At 51.0% G+C, this 14618-nt stretch overlaps 1 protein-coding gene across 1 annotated transcript in view; it reads right to left on the bottom strand.

Annotated features, from left to right (window-relative positions):
• LOC308151406 (E3 ubiquitin-protein ligase SMURF2) overlaps positions 1-14618 on the bottom strand; it is a gene marked incomplete at both ends in the record, with an annotated part of 62278 nt that overhangs the window by 43893 nt on the left and 3767 nt on the right. The window lies entirely within an intron of this gene.

The raw sequence follows: 14618 nt of genomic DNA, 5'->3' as shown, positions 1-14618 counted from the left end.
GAGAAAAGTCAGGCGACCACCACCGACCAAAACGAGCAGTTTGCTCCTAGTCTGATCTGGACCATAAAAACCAAAACAGGCTTCCTGTGAGCACTTGCAAAAAAACACACACACATAAAAAAAATAAAAAAATAAAAACAACAGCAAAGCCATACAAGCAGGAAAACAACACTACACTTAACACCCATCAGAATATAGAACGGGGCAGAGTTACGGCTGAGAACAGCACGCCGAGACTCAACCGCTGGAATGACAGAGGCAGCCAGACAATGGCAGGACCGAGACCAAACATCCTATGGACCGCAGCGAGGCCGCGGAAGAGAGGCGCGCGGGCCGGCTGGGAGCCAACCAGCAGAGCGGTACGCTTCTCACACAGAGACAAGTAGCAGGCAAGAAGTACCTATATATACACTGTACATAGAGAGACATAACGCCGTTTTAGCAGAGGCTTCTGTCCAAAAGAGACTCACAGCAGTGGGGGGGCATACCATTTTGCACAGTACATGGTTCCAGATTCAAACCCACACTCTCAGCCGGTACTAACTCTAAGCGTTACTAACATCATAAAGCCTAGGGCCTACATGTGATACATGTGAAAAGACAGGGACTGTTTGGCTTAAGTCTATATGTTCAGCTTAAGTCTATATGTTATATTTATAATGCAGATATGTGAACTGCATTCGCTTAAGAGTAAACAAAAGAAGGGGATGAGGATGTGAGTATTCAACATGTACGCTCACCTGTACTCCTTCTCATTCATGCAATTATCTTAATGGTGTGGGGAGTGTTTTCTTGGCACACATTGGGCCCGTTAATACCCATCAATCATAGCTTGAATGCCGCAGCCTATTTGAGTATTGTTGCTGACCATGTGCATCCCTTCTTGGCCACAATGGACCGGTCTTCTAATGGCTACTTCCAGCATGATAATGCACTGTGTCACAAAGCAAAAGTCGTCTCGAACCGGTTTCATGAACGTAACAATGAGTTCAGTGTTCTTCAGTGGCCTTCCCAGTCACCGGATCTGAATCCAATAGAACACCTCTGGGATGTGGTAGAACGGGAGATTTACAGCTTGAAAGCGCACCTGAAAAATCTGCAGGAATTGCGTGATGCAATCATGTCATCATGGAACCAGAATCTCAAAGGAATGTTTCCAACATCTCGTGGAATCAATGCCATGAAGAACTGCGGCTTTTTTTTAGAGCAAAGGGACTAATACATTGTTAGTATAGTGTTCCTAATAATGGGAGGCCCTACCCAGTATTAGTATAGTGTTCCTAATAAAGGGAGGCCCTACCCAGTATTAGTATAGTGTTCCTAATAAAGGGAGGCCCTACCCAGTATTAGTATAGTGTTCCTAATAAAGGGAGGGCCTACCCAGTATTAGTATAGTGTTCCTAATAAAGGGAGGCCCTACCCAGTATTAGTATAGTGTTCCTAATAAAGGGAGGCCCTACCCAGTCAGTCAGCCAGTCAGTCAGTCAGTCAGTCAGTCAGCCAGTCAGTCAGTCAGTCAGCCAGTCAGTCAGCCAGTCAGTCAGTCAGTCAGTCAGTCAGCCAGTCAGAGAGAGAGCATCAGGGCTCCAGATAATCGTGCGAGCAGGTCGACGCCAGGAAGGGGGACCATGGCGACCAGGCCCTACGCCAGTGTCCCAGCAGGCTTCCCCTCCGACGGGCGGATGGACGGACGGCAGACGAGGCCTGAGAAACATGAAACTCGCTGCCAGAGCGACACAGGGTTTCCCAGTCCACTCCGCAGGGGTGTCACGGTCATCCATGTCCACGGCCTGCAGGTTAAACTCCTTGGCTCGGCCTTCGGCTCGCGCTGGGAAGACAGAAGATGGAGTGGGCTTCCTGGGGTGTACAGGGCTGGAGAGCTCTACTGCTACAAAGGGGGGGGTGAGGGGACCCCTGCTGCCCCACCACCACAGCTTCACTCCCAATAACAAGTTTGGCCTCATTTAAGTTTGGTAGCGATTCCTCAAGGGCTCTCCTTCTCCACGGTAGCCGATTGCACGCACTGCCTCTCTTGTGTGTGTGTGTGTGTGTGTGTGTGTATGTGTGTGTGTGGGGGGGGGGGGGGATAAATCTGAATTTCAAAGCACCCTCACTCAGATGTCTCCCCTAATGATGGTTGTTTGAATGTTTCTCATGATGATTTTATTTCCATATTTCCAAGCAGATTGTAAAAAGAGGGGAACACAGAGGAGCTGTGAATGTAGGGCAGCAGGGAGGAGAACAGAGAGAGAGAACCACGCTGGGAGCCAAAACACCCGTCTCCTGTTTCACCTCCAACCACGCTTTACAACGCTATACCCTTCACAACGCACTGTACATCCTGTTACAGACACAAGCTCCAGAGCTCTTACAGAAGTAGGCTAGAGAGGGCAAATGATCCAACATGTGGAAAGGCCCCATTTCATCTCTCTTCCTGACGCAATAGCTCTGTTTAATGACATTAAATTAAGCGACCGTACCCCCCCAACCCCCCGGTTTCTCTGCTAGAACACAGGCCTAGAATTCCTCCAAATTTATCGGGTTTTTTGGGGAACGGGTCCCGATGACAAGAGCCTTCCCCTAGAAAAGGAAACGGTCCAAGCTTGCACCTACAGGGCGGCATCATAAATCGGCTTTTATTGGTCACGCTGGGCCCACTCTCTCATGCTCACACACTGACAAATATATGTGCTGTTCTCCATCCTGCTGCATAAACATGGAGGGACGCACATGGAGCCACACGCATGGAACATCACGGTCAGGGAGGGGGGGGTCGGTCTCCCTCCCTCCCTCCCTCCCTCCCTCCCTCCCTCCCTCCCTCCTCCTCCTCGGTCTCCCTCCTCCTCCTCCTCCTCGGTCTTCCTCCTCCTCCTCCTCCTCCTCCTCCTCCCCCCCCTCCCCCTGGGTCTTCTGGAACCACAGAAGACCCAGGCCCTGAGAATGGTACCACAGAAGACCCAGGCCCTGAGAATGGTACCACAGAAGACCCAGGCCCTGAGAATGGAACCACAGAAGACAAAGCCCCTGAGAATGGTACCACAGAAGACAAAGCCCCTGAGAATGGTACCACAGAAGAAGACAAAGCCCCTGAGAATGGTACCACAGAAGACAAAGCCCCTGAGAATGGAACCACAGAAGAAGACCCAGGCCCTGAGAATGGTACCACAGAAGAAGACCCAGCCCCTGAGAATGGAACCACAGAAGAAGACCCAGCCCCTGAGAATGGAACCACAGAAGAAGACCCAGGCCCTGAGAATGGTACCACAGAAGACAAAGCCCCTGAGAATGGTACCACAGAAGAAGACCCAGGCCCTGAGAATGGAACCACAGAAGAAGACCCAGGCCCTGAGAATGGAACCACAGAAGAAGACCCAGGCCCTGAGAATGGAACCACAGAAGAAGACCCAGGCCCTGAGAATGGTACCACAGAAGAAGACCCAGGCCCTGAGAATGGAACCACAGAAGAAGACCCAGGCCCTGAGAATGGAACCACAGAAGAAGACCCAGCCCTGAGAATGGAACCACAGAAGAAGACCCAGGCCCTGAGAATGGAACCACAGAAGAAGACCCAGGCCCTGAGAATGGAACCACAGAAGAAGACCCAGCCCTGAGAATGGTACCACAGAAGAAGACCCAGGCCCTGAGAATGGAACCACAGAAGAAGACCCAGGCCCTGAGAATGGTACCACAGAAGAAGACCCAGCCCCTGAGAATGGTACCACAGAAGAAGACCCAGGCCCTGAGAATGGAACCACAGAAGAAGACCCAGGCCCTGAGAATGGAACCACAGAAGACCCAGGCCCTGATGGAACCACAGAACACCAGGCCCTGATGGAACCACAGAACACCAGGCCCTGATGGAACCACAGAACACCCAGCCCCTGAGAATGGAACCACAGAAGACCCAGCCCCTGAGAATGGTACCACAGAACACCCAGGCCCTGAGAATGGAACCACAGAACACCCAGGCCCTGAGAATGGAACCACAGAACACCCAGCCCCCACCAAACCCAAATGGTACCACAGAACACCAAGGCCCTGATGGTACCACAGAAGACCCAGCCCCTGAGAAAGAAAAATAAATAAAACACACGAGTGACAGTCCCCCGGCTGATTCCACCTTATTATTATTCCAGTACCAGGAAAATATCGGTCTTTGCCCGTAATTAATCAAGCCCGGAAAAACCACTGTGGTTCTAAACTCATTTTCCAAACATTTCTCACCATGCCTCCCCAATCCCCCCACCGCTCACAAGACACACACACACACCCACACACACACAGAGAGAGACTCCCGGAAAAAAAACATCACGTAACCCCCCCCCCCCGCGCCCGCCCCCTCTTGCATTTCGGCTCATCTTAAATCCTCTGTCGCCATAGCGACGGCGGCAATGGAGTCAAGGCTGAGAGAAGGGTCTCTCTGTGTCTCTTGTGTTTCTCATTCCGGTCGCGGCCGCCTGCCTGCAAACCGAAACACCCGAGGAGGAGAACTGCAGCACTGACTGACTGACAAGAGAGAGGGGAAGGACGAGCTGCCTTCTCAGTAATGAGTATCGGCATCTCAAACTATTATCCTGATCACAGACGGCGGCAGAATGCCAAACGCACGCAACAATAAAGGCAAAGTGCCTAGAGTAAGAGGCCTTGTTCCTTTCTTTCTCTAAAAGCCCCTTTTTCTATAGCGGCACTCTGAGATCTGTGTGTGTGTGTGTGTGTGTGTGTGCGTGCTGCGCGTGTGTGTGTGGATCTGACAGGGCGAACAGAGTGCACTTGTAGCGTACAGTAATTCAATGGTGTCAGCCTGGTACCAGGCTGCGCTGCCACATCAGTCAAGCTAGGTGTCTGGGAGGGAGACGCAGGGGAAGAACCACAACAAGTGGAGCCCGGGCGCACGGCAGGCTGATGATGATGATGATGATGATGATGATGATGATGATGACCACCACGGCGGGGAACCAGGTGCCCCTTCCCTTCCACCACCGGGCTGTCCCCTCCACACACACACACACACACACACACACGCACACACACACACACACACACACACACACACAGGGAGGGAGGGAAGAGGGATCACAGGCAGCTCTGATCGATGACGGAATCCTTTCAGGCGCAGTTCTAGCCATTCCACCGCTACTGAACATTCTGGTCGAAACGGCCCGTCAGAGAGAGGAATTTGAAGCTGCGGATGTGGATACTCACTCACACCATCACACACACACACACACACACACACACACACACACGAGACACACACACACAACACACACACACACACACACACACACAGACAGACACAGACACGACACACACACGCAATCTATGACCCAACCAAGCGTCATCCGTCGATAATATCCTGTCCGAAAATATGTGGCATCCCTAAAAACGTCCGCCTACGAACCCTGGCACCGGCAGGAAGCGACCACACGGCGGTGTCTAAGTGTCTAATGACTCAGCTGAGAGAGCGTAGCCGTGGCCCGGCCCGGTGCTGGGGCTGACGGGGCGGAGGTGTTGTGTGTACAGTATCCTCTCCAGGGCTAACGACGGGTCATTAGTCACATGGTAGGTTTTCCACATCGCGGGCCAGACAAGACGAGCTTCCCAGAGGACTGGTAGCGCTCAACAAACACCCCCCGATTGGGTTTGACCGCCCGGGCTCTGCTTCCACCCCCCCCCCCGCCCCCTCTCTAACACCTCTCAGTCGAAATCTATTTATTTGGCCAGAGACGGGGGGGGGGGCTAGAAATCAGACAGGAGATAGGGGGGGGGGGGGAGAGAGAGAGAGAGAGAGAGAGAGAGAGAGAGAGAGAGAGAGAGAGACAGAGCGAGAGAGAGAGAGAGAGAGGGAGAGAGAGAGAGAGGGACAGGGAGAGAGAGACAGGGAGAGGGAGAGAGAGCGAGAGAGAAACAGAGCGAGAGAGAGAGAGAGCGAGGGAGAGAGGGGGAGAGAGAGAGAGAGAGAGAGAGAGAGAGAGGGGGAGAGAGAGAGAGGGAGAGAGGGGGAGAGAGAGAGAGAGAGAAACAGAGCGAGAGAGAGAGAGAGCGAGGGAGAGAGGGGGAGAGAGAGAGAGAGAGAAACAGAGCGAGAGAGAGAGAGAGCGAGGGAGAGAGGGGGAGAGAGAGAGAGAGAGAGAGAGAGAGAGAGGGGGAGAGAGAGAGAGAGGGAGAGAGACCTTGGGTTAAAGTTAAAGTTCCACCTGTGGGGAGAGGAGCCAGGGAGTTTCTCCCAGGGCCGGGACATAAAGAGGCTCAGTGTCCGGGGGGGTTGGACGCATCCCACCACTCACCCAGGCCACCTGGTCACCCAGGCCCAGGTCACATGACACACTCTGAAAGGACCGGTCCAGAGGGACAAATCACACTGGCCAAAACAAAATGGAGGAGGGAGGGAGGGGAGGAAGGGAAAAATAGAGCGGCTTCAGCTGGATCCCACGTCTGGCTCTGTGTGTGTGTGTGTGTGTGTGTGTGTGTGTGTGTGTGTGTGTGTGTGTGCGCGCGTGTGCACTCACACACACTCTCACACTCACACACTCGCGCACACACACACACACACACACACACACACACACACACACACACACAGAGAGAGTATGGGATAGGACATGGGAAATGGTAGAGCACTGTAGGGAAAAGTGGGTTCACACTGCCCTGGTGTGCTACTCTGCGGTTAACCATTCCTCCTCGGTGCCTGTGGAGGAGGAAGTGGGGGTGTGGGAAAAGAGAGGCAGGGAGCGAGCGGTCCAGTAAAATCCCACCGTTCCCAGCCGGTCCCAAAGTCCAAAGTCAGTCTGGGATTCAACAAAAGGGAAAGAGGCTCATTTCAAAAAAGCCAAAGCGCTCCAAGTTGTGAAATCATAATTGTGTGTGACCCAAAACAATACTGCAGCTAACCCCTGTCTGCACCACCCTTCCCCTCCACCTGGTTCCCCCCAAGTCCAGTGCCTTGACCCAATCCACCAGACTGTCTGACACATCTCCCTGGAACGCAAAAACTACCCCCCACCCCCCTCCTCACCTCCCCCCTCCTTTCCCCTGCCTGTCTGTCTATAGGCCTGTTTTGACTCCAGGCCCAGGACTGAGCGCTCTCATTCGCAGCATTGTTCTTCTGTAAACAAAAGGCTTCCTTTTCCCCTTTCCACTCCTCCCTACTCCATGCCTAAAAAAAAGCGTAGAAAGAGAGAGAGAGAGAGTGTGTGTGTGGGTGGGTGTGTGTGTGTGTGTGTGTGTGTACAGAATCAACCAGTGTTGGTGGACCTGGTCCTGATCCGATGATTTCAGACCTGCTTTCTCCTGCAGAGCCATCTCCTTGCTTCCCCAGCCGGGGTAAGACCCCTCCCCCTCCCGTCCACTAGGCTGGTGGGTTGTCAACACGGTGAGAGAGACATATCTGGACTGACTAGGGGGCTTCAGTGTGGACATGGTCGCCATGCCGACATCACACAGGCAACAGGGACAGGAGAACACAGAGTCACTCAAAGAAAGTTGGAAAAAAAAGAGAAGATAAATAGGAATTGAGCCAGCTCCAAGGGAGTGCACACGGCTCAGTACATAACCTAATTGTAACACAATGAAATGGCCTCATGCCTCCTCATCAGACCAGGCCAAGCTTGAAGGAATATGGGTTGGGGTAAATTTGGGGGAGTGGGGGGGGGGGGGGGGGGGGTAGGACAGAAAGCGTTTACTGTAAAGTGGAGCCTGAGGCTAATCACTAAACCCATCCATGAGATAATAGAGACAGGAGTGTAGCCTGTGGCAGGAGAGGTGCTGCCACTACTCTGAGGTCTTGTGTCGGCCTGGCTGACTTGGCTCACATGGGCCTCTCGTACTCTCCACACAACCCTGCTTGGTTTGTGGGCCAAGCCAGTACATTTGCCGCAGGGAACGGTTATCCTCCTCTTCTTCTTCTCCCTGAGTGCACTCAGCTCAGCCCTGCACCCGACCAAAGTGGGTTACCTTTTGAAGACCTTGCTGCCACTCCACTTAACTGTAGGCCTTGAGTGTAGTCAGGCACGGTGGGGGGCAGCGGGGGAGGGAGCAGAGTAGAATTTCAGCCGTCAAGCCCAACTCTGCAGAGCTCAAGTGTGGAAATGTGGTTAGGGCAGAGGACTGGTAGACAGGGGGTGGAAGGGGGGAAAATATCCAGCTTAGGCCATTTCTACATGTTAGAACTTATGTAAATATGTAAATCTGATAAGAAGTATGCTGGGCAAATTAATGCGGGTTGAAAGAGAGACTTGACTGATCAGGGAGAGGGGGAGCGCTGCCAGGAAAATCTCCTAAAGCCTGTAAAACAGGAAAAAATACAAAAACATAAGACTTAGAGAAATTATATATGGAAAAAAAAAGTACCAAGATCTCATCTGACATCACATCACTTCAGACTGAAAGGAAAACAGAGAGAATGCTTAAAAAAAAAAGAAAAAAAAAGAAGGACCTTGATCTTCTTTTCACGGAAAAGCATTCAAAGACCCGCTCCGGCTCCTTACTCCCACACTCCAGAAGAGGGGAAGAAGAGGAGTCGTGTCAACGGCTAGGGAATCCAGAGGAAACCAGCAGAGAAACGTATTAAGAAACATGACCACAAAGCAAATACAGCTGAATCCCCAGGACCCCCATTATCACACACATGTGGGGAGGACATCAGGGACATCTGTCACACACAATCATCGGGACCCGTCTCGTAAAAACGTCTGACGCTTCAGGGAATAAAGACGAGGCTGTGGATTCACACAAAAATAATCCTAGCCTTTCCAAAGAAAAAGCAACAACAACAAAAAAGGCCAGCTAAGACACGACATCATCATGCGTGATCAAAGGGGGTGGTGGGTCACACCAGGGATGCAAACTGGTGATGGCCAAAAAGGTGACAACGGTGACCTTTTTTTTGCCTGAAAACAAGGAACATTTATGAAAATTGTTGACCTATTTTGAGGTAAAAACTGCTAAAACAGCTAAAAGGTGACAAGTTTGCACCCCTGCACACTTTACACCGTGGTCCTTATCCAGATTGTGGTTCCGTAACTCTAACAACAATGCGCCGACTTGCTACGTCAGCCAACCTGATGGTGGATTTAACTGTGAGCATTGCTCTTAGGGGCTCAAACCAAGAGTCTGCTCAGCCGGGTGACATTGTGTCTGTCTGTGGAGAATGACACAGCATTCATGATGTCAACCATGTGGGGAAAGGGGACATTGTTTCCAAACCAAACCATTCTCCGGATGAAGACAATGAGGGAAGCAATACAAAGACGAGAGTCACGTTGAGCCAACTAACCACCTTTCACTGCGAAACCTGTCTGACCATGCAGACACAGACACAGACACGCGCAAACACACACACACACACACACACACACACACACACGCACACACACACAAAGGGCTGACGACATTCTTACTGTGAGAACATTTCATCCATCTTACATCACCCTTTCCCCTCCACGATATACATAAGGAGCCCACCCCAACTATTTTGAGAACCAAAAGAGAGGAAACCCATCCTTGTCTTTTTTTACTTTTTATGGTACCCCTGTACAGTACATCACAGTTTTGCTCCACTCTGTGTGACAATTTGCCTGAGAGGGAAGTCTCTCTGTCGAGTAAAGTCTTCCACACCACCACCACCACCTCCTCCACCACCACCAACCCTGCTGCTGCTTAGTGAGGGAGTCAAAACAGTGAGCACTCAGCTTCTGCAAGCTTGCACCACTGTTGGCTCAAGCAGGGCTGTTTTGAGAGGCTGCATGGCCCTCTAAGCTCTCTGGCTCCTCTGCGCTTTCTGATGTAATGGAGTGGAGGAGGATGAGGAGAAGAGGCCGGGGTAGAGCTGCAGCCGAGAGGACAGAGGGATATTACTAACCTGTTTCACAGACACGGCGGAGGTCTGCCTGGCCTGCCACTGCCTGGAGGAGCTGTGGGAGTTAATTCCCCAGAAAAACTTCCAGGCCTAATTTGTCCTCCCTGTGAGTTTGTTTCTTAGAATGATTTCACAACTCCAAGCAACTTAACCAAGCAAGGCCACGTTCCTCTGCCACGCCAACCGACCAACACTCTGCTTATGAGCGGACTCTCAGAGATGCTTTTCTGCACTGGAAGAAAAATGAGATGAGCTTCATCCTTCTGGGTAGATAAGACAACGAGAGACCTACACACACACACAACCCCACCCAAGTGTAGGAATAGTGTGAAAAAGCACTGTGATGTTATTTCAAAACAAGAGAATATTGGCCTACATACATACAGAACCAAAAACGATGTGTGTGTCCTGAAACGTATACACAAACACACACCACATGTGTATCTGCTTATCTGCGATCCTGCCGGTGGCAGTCATCCATGATTATCAACATGAGTAGTGTGTCACCGAGACGCACTGTGGTCCGTTATTAAAAACCATGAGCGAATGGCATGGCCTAATGTGCAGGTGTGTACTATAAACAGCTTTTACTGGGTGTTTGAAGTCATGTTTGAAGTCCGTAAAAACACGTGTCTAGAGACCATGTGTCATGTCCGTCTGTCTGTCTTTAGAGGGGTGGGCAGAACCGTGCCACGCTGCTCTTATGAGATCATTCCAAGTCTGGGAAACATAAAATAAAAATGTCTGACTTTGGGTGAATGGAGTCGTACACGTGACTGGTGTGAAGCAGGTGGGACTGTCAGAAAAGCGAAGCCGCCCCGAGACTGAGCCTGAGCAGCTCTCGGGACAGCTCTTATGGATGCTATAAACTTGACAGCCACTATTAAAAGCTCCCCATTTACAAGTCCTTGACCTTGTCCTGCCCTAAGATGCGTTGCATTCTACGCTCGCGTAGACACTTGTGGCAACCCCCTTGATGAGTCAAGATCAGGGCTGTCGTTACCACATCTTAATGACGGTGCGCATCACAAAACCTTGACCCTCGTGATGAAACGCTTAGGCCGTGAGAGTCTTAACATCACGAAGATCCTTGAACACATTCTAATGTCGACATGTCTGGCTAGCCTGCTAGAGCTAAACCACATGAATCATCGGCACATTGCAGCAATTGTTGAGCTGAGGCTGTCCTGGATGGTGAAGGTGGTTTCATAATGATTTTCCACCCAGCAAGCCACAACTCCCATCAAGCAGGCCTGGGCCAAGCTCTCAGCAACTGGGCCAAGCTCTCAACAAGGCAGGAGACTGAGTAGAAGAGACCAACATATGACATTGAAAATGGTTCTCCTTTCTTCTTTCGACAGGGGGTAAGGTTACACACATAATTCTGCAGGGTCTGCTGTGACACCAGGCCTATGGGTATAATTGAGTTAAGAACAGAATCTCAACAACCGTATTGAATCCTGTGGTTTTTAGAGTTAATAAATGATTGTACTGTTAAAAGAAAATACTGACTGTATCTGTGGTTTTTGCTATGCGGCCTATATAAACTCAAAGCCTGGCGAGATGGCAGTCATTTCCAAAATATAGCCTAGCGGTTCCCTTCGCTCACATGCACAAATCCTTTTACAGGAAGGCTCTGCGTATTTGTTCAACTTCAGTGGAAATGCCATTTGAAATGTGATCTGGTGTGAATGTAAACATCTCTTCTGATCTGTCTCCTCAGAGGACCCGGGGCTCAACGTCAGGCCGTGCACGGACAGACGCTTGGAGTCAGCTGCCAGCGCCTCGCGGCTTTCACGCCAAGCCCCCCATAACACCGGAGACTTAGAGACCCCCATAACACCGGAGACTTAGAGACCCCATCTGCTCGAGGTTAGTGAGAGGTAAGGGGTTAATCGCATCAGTCCGTGTCCATCCAGGTTTACAGCAGAGCCAGCACGTCGAGGAATTCCTCTCTAGTTTCCCTTTCCCTCCACCAGCCCAGGAACATTCTAGGCAGGCTAGCCCTCCCACCCTTTCCTGGAAACTGAAACAACTCTACTCTGTAGATATCTACCGACTTAATAAGGCTTTAAACAAACACACTGGCGCACCTGGGGAAAACCGAAGACTCCGATCTGAAGAAAAAAAAACTAACTGAAAGAAAACAACAGTACATCACAGACACAACAGAAATGTTGTTTATTGCGACTGAGATCCTAAAAATCTGAAGGAAATTGTTCAAAGTGGACTAACATAGCCATGGTCTTCACTGTTCCTGTCCTCTGAAGCAGAGGACCTGAGGTCCCCAGCAGAGTGGAACGACTGTCCACAGGAGGGTCCTGTGTAGCCCCACTGCTGCTGTCGTAGAGGGAGGGGAGGTCTGGTCCGGGGGAGGTGAGACTAAACAACACCTGCAGGACTGAGGAGGTCTGGGGAGCGTCTGAGGAGGTCAGAGGAGCGTCTGCCTGAGGGCAGCTGGCCATGCAACAGGCCTGTCTGCTCCCTGCTCTGGTGACGGCTACTGGAAGGCCAGGTTACATTGTCTGGCTGTGTAGGAAAGCCTGGGGTGGGCCTGGGAGTTGTACTATGGGGGGTATCAGTGTAATGGCTGCTAGGTCTGACGTTTTTGGCCAAATAAAAATTCCAGGCCACACTTTACACTGTTATTACACAGGTATAGGGGCAACAACGTAGGGCCACTAATTGCCTTAATTAAAAGCCTTGTGTCAACCGGAGTGAAACCAGACACCACATTTCAGACTGTCCGTCACTTTCGACTCTGTAATCGAAGTGAGGAATATTAAGGGCATCTACTCTGGCATTGGATATTCACACACACATCCCGGCTGCAAAAAAATACCCCAAAGAGATGTTGTTCACTTCAAAGGCGGCTTTAGGGAAATGAGCAAGCAAGGGAGGGGCGAGACAGAACGGAGGTCAGGCCGGAGCGATATGAGAGGAGCCTGCAGAGACGAGGCAGATTAATTCTCACTAGAGCCCCCCCCCCTCGCCGCTAATCCAATTCTGACCCATTAACCGGCTCTGCCAGGTTAACACGCCGGCCCTTTGAAGGAGCCCCTTACACCCACCCAGGATGCCTCCCCCTCACAGGTCAAAGGACACTCGCCCTCCCCACTGTACGGACAGCAGCACACGACCAGCACACGGCCCCCACGGTGAATCTGTCAGAGGTCTGAGCGGAGGGAGGGAAGGAGGGAGGGAATCTGAATGCCCGGCGGTTTGAAATGCAGATGTGTCGGTTTGTGAGTCGAAAACTGGGGAGGGTGGAGGGGATTATCAAAGTGGACATCCTGAAGGCAGAGCAGGTCAGAGGGTCTTCGCTGTAAAACATGCAGACAGGAGGGTGGATGGGAGTGTATAAATACACAGATACTGTCTGCGTGAGTGTGTGTGTGTGTGTGTGTGTGCGCGCATCAGGCAATCAGCCAAAGGGTTAGCTACAGCTCAAGGGCAGCCGCCGCCTTGAGTGAGCGCGACGCATCCGAGCGGCACTGCAGATGTTCTGTCTGACATGCTACTCTCAGCATCTGCTAATCATTGGATGCCCTCTGGGTGTATCAGGAGAAAATACAGACAGACCAGAGAGAGAAAGAAAGAGAGAGTATGACAAATAGAGGGAGAGGCAGACCATGCTTTCAGTACTTAAATGAGACGAGAAGACAATCATTTATATATATATAACGTCATTAACTTTGACAATCCCGGGCGTTCGGCTCAGACCAAAACAATCCGACTCTGACCTTGCTCCTTTCCTACGCGCCGCTCAGCAGGAAGCACTAGGCTCCGAACACACACCACACACTGATCAAACACATTGCACTGTATTAGAGTTCAAGGGCAAGCCTCATAACCCACCACCCAGCAATCTGAGCAACACATGAGACCCTCCAGTCCCGCTGAGTAATATGACTGCAATTCCTCACTTTATTATTACTGCGAACCTCAAAGGGGGTTTCTGGACAGGCCTGCTCCCCACCTGTCAGGGGTGACATTTGGACAAGTGTCGGTCTGTAGAGCGCTTCCTCCCTCCGACGCTGCGCACTCTCCCCCTCTACATCTGGCCCCGGCGGAGCCGTTGCTGGCGGCGGTTTGGGAGTACGACCGCAGAAGCCTTTGTCCTCGTCGAAGAGCAGCTGAACCAACAGGAAAGCTAACCCCAGTCAATTAATTGATGGAACAATTTCAAATTATTGGAGGGCTCTCAGCAGGGGAAAGGAAAACGTTTACAAATGACGTGCGATAATTGCTCGTTATTTTATTTTAATTTTTTTCCTGCTTCGATTTCGCTATTGTTTTGTTTTCCCTTTCTCTTTAAACAAAATGTGGAACTGTTTGCTAAAATACAAGTTCTGTGACGGAGTAGCTAAGTCAACAGTTTCCCCACATGTACCTAATCATTGTGTATTTACGATGTCTCCTGTCTGAACACCCAGATGACCCAAATCACTTCCATACAGGCACTCTGTAAAACGGCCTGAGCCACATGAATGCGCCATGCAGACTCCGACCACAAGACTTCTCTTGATCATCAGGTCCCGTGCCTCTGTAGACCCCATCTGTGCCCAGCTGTGAGTTTTTTCTACCCCCCCCCCCCCTTCAAACGACCCCAACATCTTAAAACCCTGTCGACTAAAGAAAGAATCTTTTTAAGAAGACAGAGAATGGACCCTTCAATCAGAGCTGTACAGTAAACGAATGTTTCAGTCCCACAGCCCATTGTCATGTGAAAATGAGGCAGTTTTATGCTAACGTCTGTGTC

This window comes from Nansenia antarctica, assembly GCF_963989245.1.
Source record: "Nansenia antarctica genome assembly, chromosome: 2".
Classification (NCBI taxonomy): Eukaryota; Metazoa; Chordata; class Actinopteri; order Argentiniformes; family Microstomatidae; genus Nansenia; species Nansenia antarctica.
Note: the sequence above shows the minus strand (reverse complement) of the source record. Positions and strands in the feature narration are given on the sequence as shown.